At 18.7% G+C, this 5,565-nt stretch overlaps 1 protein-coding gene across 1 annotated transcript in view; it reads left to right on the forward strand.

Annotated features, from left to right (window-relative positions):
- The first annotated feature begins 1,402 nt into the window (after positions 1-1,402).
- The window catches only part of LOC102672070 (potassium voltage-gated channel protein Shab-like), a 35,938-nt gene continuing 31,775 nt past the window's right edge, over positions 1,403-5,565 (forward strand). The window contains exon 1 of the mRNA XM_031511448.1: positions 1,403-1,852. The gene's annotated coding sequence lies outside the window, so the exon portion shown is untranslated. The remainder of the gene's footprint in view (positions 1,853-5,565) is intronic.

The following is a 5,565-nucleotide window of genomic DNA, read 5'->3' on the forward strand; positions in this document are numbered from 1 at the left end:
ATAAATATATTATTTTATAATATATTATAATAATAGATATATTATTTTATTTATAATAATAAAATGATTAAAAATAATAAAAGATTTTATAATAATTAATCAATAATTTTTATTTTTATCTACTAAATCTTCATTGATAATTCATTAACATTACTATTATATTGTTCTGAAATAAACATATAGGATTAATTAATTGTTTATTATATATACTCTTCTGTTTACCTTTATTCTCAAATAGAAAGAGAGAAAACTTAAAGAATGAATGAAAAACTTAAGATATTAACAAATCAGAAAATAATTAATTAAGCAACAATTTTATTCAAAAGAAAGAAATAAAATGACATGTCATTTTTCTGTTATTAAATGATTCTGAATAAATATAAAGATATGGTTTTTTGCTTTCATGGATTTCTTATTTGTTTTTAAATCTCTTATTTTGTCCGACTTCAAACAAAGAAGTAAAGATAGTTTATTTAGCTAAATATAGTTTATTTCAGAACAATATTATATTTGATTTTTTTTTGAAAAAATATCAATCTAAAAATATCAATGTTATTTATTTTTATCTATTTTTCATTTGGTTTTGTTATATTATTATTAAATAGATTAAATATAATAATATTTTATTTTCTTTACAACAATATTTTAGATGTTAACAAGATGTAAAAATGTTCTACATCTTTTTTACAAGATATACAGATGTTCAAGATATTTTAGACTAATAATTCAATTCAGTTCTTTAATATCTGCAATGGAAATGTTCTTATGTAACAATATGTAATTATTTATTCGAGTTTCAAAACGATTTTCTTTGAAATTTTTGTTTTAGCTTTAAATTAGATATTTAATTGAAATTTTGATGATCCATTGTATATATATTTCTAAGTTTTAAATTAAAAATTATAAATGTAAAAATGAAAAAGTTTGTTTAATATAAACGAAAAAATGATTTTATAAGAATTTATAAAATCTAATTTTGACGTTTTGTAAATTATTTTTTTTATACATATTAATTTAATTTTGATACATAATTATAGTTATTATTATAATAAATATCATTATAATTATATATTTATAATTAAATATATCTATAAATCGGTAAATTTTATTAATGAAATTTAATTCATTGATTTAAATAAACCGTAATAATTTTTTTTAGTTTGATATAATATTTTCTGCGTACGCTCATATATGCGCATACAAAAATATTATACAGGTTCAAAATTGATATCGAACTATCAGTTGTAAAAAGAAAAAGTGAGCATCATAGGTAAAGGTCAAATTTTCATGACACGCGCTATAGACAGAGTAGTATACGATATTCATCCACGCAAGCGCAAGTCTGGCTGTAATCCAAACAATCTTTGTTGGTAGTAATAGCAATTGTAATATTAGTAGAATTCATATTGTCATCATTAGTGGATACACGATCAACTTTATTAGTAGTTAAAGATATTAATGCTTATGTTTTGTTTTTGAAAATTATTTTGCAATTCTGTTTCAATACAAAAATTTATAATAATTGTATATTAAAGTTTTGATTTTTAATTTAAATTATTTTTTAAGAATCCGAAACAATAAAAACGCGAAATTTTTTTTCTTTTACATCAAATAATATTTTACATAAAATAAAAGCGGTTATCATATTGACTATTTCCTAATCGATAAACCTGCAAACGCCGATTGCAGCGCTTAGTGTGGAACAAGTGGCAGTACGATATTGTCGTCATTGCTCGTCACTGATCGTCACTACTCGTCATATTATTCGTAATACCACTTAACAAAATGTGTTACTACATTATTGTATGTAATGTATCTTTTCGGACGAATGGTGCCCGTGTTTAAAACAGAGGTGAGTTGCAAAAATTAATATTTCTAGTTTGTTTCTATTACTACTATATGTCTATTTCCGTTTAGGAGCTATTCATTATACATACCGGTACACGTCAAATATTGTCTCCAAATAACACGCGTAGATAATTTGAATCTCTCAGCTGTTCGTCCTTGAATTTGACATATATTTAATATTTCATTACTGTCATCTTGTAGATTTAAATTAAAATTATGATAAAAATATGTTTATTATTAATAATAGAGTTGATAATGAAATATATTACATATTTGTATAATTAAATTTTGAAAAAATTGAAAAAATTTCAATCGAATCTATTATAACTATTTAGTTTTTGGTGATTTAATATTAAAAATATTTAGACTATAATGCACAATGTTTAAATCTAATATGAAAATGAATTAATATTATAAAAGAATAATATAGAAGAATATATAGAAAATATTTTGCCTTTAATAATTTACTGCTAAAAAATAAAAAGAATAACTATTTAAAAAAATTTTACATAATAGATATATATAGAGCAATTTGATTTTGATGTTCAATATAACAATTACAAATTTAATCACAGTATTTTTTTTTTATTTAACAGAATAAAAAAATACGATATTTCAAATTTGCAATACATTAAGAGATGCAGTTTGTAAATGTATGTTGTTCTTTATTATTTTGCTAACATTTTTCAATTATTTACAACCTACGATAATATATATATGACGAATTATTTGTTTAAATGGATATATTTAATTATAACTTTTAAATTTTTTGAAAATACATATATTATACTTATGTTTTATATGTATTTTATATAATTTATTTTTTTTCACTATGTCGCGAATTTGAATCGTAGACGATGTTATTAAAAGCAAAGAATTTGAAGCAGGCATCGTATCTTACGACACTTGGCGAATATTTTTGCTAGCTATATAACATTATATTGATGCGTAGCCAAAATCCAGGTTGTGCATCCAAACAATACGTGGACAACACATATTTAAATAATAATATCTTGAATTATATATGCGATTGTTGACTATGATTATCTTCTTACATAAATATTTTTCGAATGAAGATTTGAGTTATAAATCAAAAAATGAACAATTTTATATAAGAGCTAAATAACAAAGAAAAATAATTTAATTGATAATAAGAATATTAAGCATAATGTTGCTCAAAAATGTAAAAAAGTTTTAAAATTAATATCACGAATAAATATCATGCTATGATATTTAAAGTAATATTCTTTTATCAATTTTTTAATGTTTTAGAATGATGCTGAATAAGTTCAATATAATAATAATTTTCAATATAATAATCATTTTCAAGGAATAATTGATTCAAATAATAAGAATTTATTGAAACAATTGATATATATATGTTCTAGGATGCCGTAATCGTTTAAATCGGATATTTTACGTACATTTAACTGTACATAAAATGTATATTTACACTTGCTTAAAGTATCCAAAGAAATTCAAATAAGTAATTCAATGATCGAAATATTTCGTCTCGCGCAGTTGTTTCCGCCCACATGGATCGATCTGCGCAAAGTAGATACCAAAGTGTACTCCAAAAGCTTTTAGAATACGAGTGTCAAATAATTACTATAAAATTGTAACAAACAATATCTTGTTCACTTATATATAAGTGAATTATATATAAGTGAATTATTTATAAGTACTTTTTTCAAAGATTATATATGTAATCAATTACAAATTGAAATTCTAGATAAAATTATTTTGATTAGATAATTTTATTTTTTTTTCATCTTAATACTTTAATAATTTATTTAAATACTTAAATATTTACTTAAATAGTTAATATTAATTTTAAGATGATAAAAAATTAAAAAGATTATCCATTATATATTCTATATATATTTTTTCTTTTTCCCTTTTTTTAAGATAGAATTATAATTTATAGATTCTACTGAAGTTCATTGAATCTACTGAATTCTGATGTTTTTAATTTTAAAAGATTGATAATATAATATAATCGATGATCTTTTTTACAACTTCTAATTATGGTTATATTTAATTATAATTTTTTACAAGCAAAAGAAGGTTTCTGAAGAAAATATATAAATTATTTTGACATTTGACAGAAATTATATCTATATTATATCTATAACTAATTATAAAATGACTAATTGTAAGGATCTAATGAAAGAAAGAATTATATTACAAATAAAAAATTGATTTTTATTAATAGATATTTTTCGTTGTTTAGTTACTATTAGTTATTATTATATTTGATTTAAATATAATAAAATTTCTATTATATTATATATACAAATGATTGTTTTTTTTTTATATATTTTAATGAAACTTGTATATTTCTATATTATGCAGAATTTTTATGTTCATAATTGCTACATATAAACAGTTTCGTAAAAAATAATAAAATTGAAAAATATAACTTCCATATTATTATTTATTTCATAAATATTATGATGTTTACAAGAAACTAAATTAATTATAGTAATTTTATATTATACTAAATAAATTATAGTAATTTAGTAATTATAGTAATTTAACTAAATTATAGTAATAAAATAAAAAATATATAAAAATTATTTAAACTAAGTCATTTTCAATTAATTATTTATAAAATTATTTAATAGACTTAAAAACTTCAAAATAAGTTTACATTAAAAAAATTCAATCTTAATTATATAATTTTTATTAAAAATATTGTTTTTCATAAAAGCTTTAATATCTTTTAACACTAACATTGTAACATAACTCTTTTTTATATTAGATTTCTTAATTAAATTTATGAAATTAAAAAAAAGTTATAAATATGATGAAATTATATATGATATTAATTAAAATGTTAATAATTAGAAACAAAAATAAAATAAAAGAAATATGCAATCAAAATAATAATTTTCAAATTTCTGAATTTCTATTAAATGTATTTATGTGATGTTAGATCTTAATGACCGATTTTCTTTTTTTTTTGCTTTTATTTTCTTTTATTCTCTTTTTCTATCTTTTCACTAGTTGATTGTTCAAAAAATATTATGAATAAAATTGTTTGCAGTTATATTTAGCTTGTTATTTGTTGTTATTGATATGTATAAACTTAAGAAATTTATAGAGAGAAAAAGTAGATATAGAATTTTGAAAGAATTTTGAATAGAATTCTTATTTATATTACATTTCTGGTTACTATTGAGATAATTTATATATTAAAATATAAAGTATTTGATAATGCAGTATTGAATAGTGATCTATTTACTTAAAGATAAAACATACAGTATTGTTATAACTATTTTTATTTCTTTTTATCTTTTTTCTTTTAATAATATTATAAAATGAATATTTCGATTTGAATTTTTTAATAGTATATTTTTTTTTAGTATATTTTCTATGAAAAATATTATTGCTTATCCACTATGTTTTATAAAAAATATTTATATGTATTTAAGATATTATTTTTAGAAAAATAATTCAAAATTAAATATTATGTGATTTTGCGAATAAATCAATTTACAATAATCTTTTTTATAAATTTGATGTGATTGTTTCTTTTATTTAATTCTATTTTTTATTTTAGATACATATTCTTCTATATTTTTAATTAAATAAATTAAAAAAAAATATATAGAAATTTTAAATTTTATTTTAAATAATTATATATTTATTTTTTAAATATAAAATATAAATATATATAAATATAAAATAATAATAATATAAATAAATATATAT

This window comes from Apis dorsata, unplaced genomic scaffold (genome assembly GCF_000469605.1).
Source record: "Apis dorsata unplaced genomic scaffold, Apis dorsata 1.3 scaffold_323, whole genome shotgun sequence".
NCBI classification, from domain to species: Eukaryota; Metazoa; Arthropoda; class Insecta; order Hymenoptera; family Apidae; genus Apis; species Apis dorsata.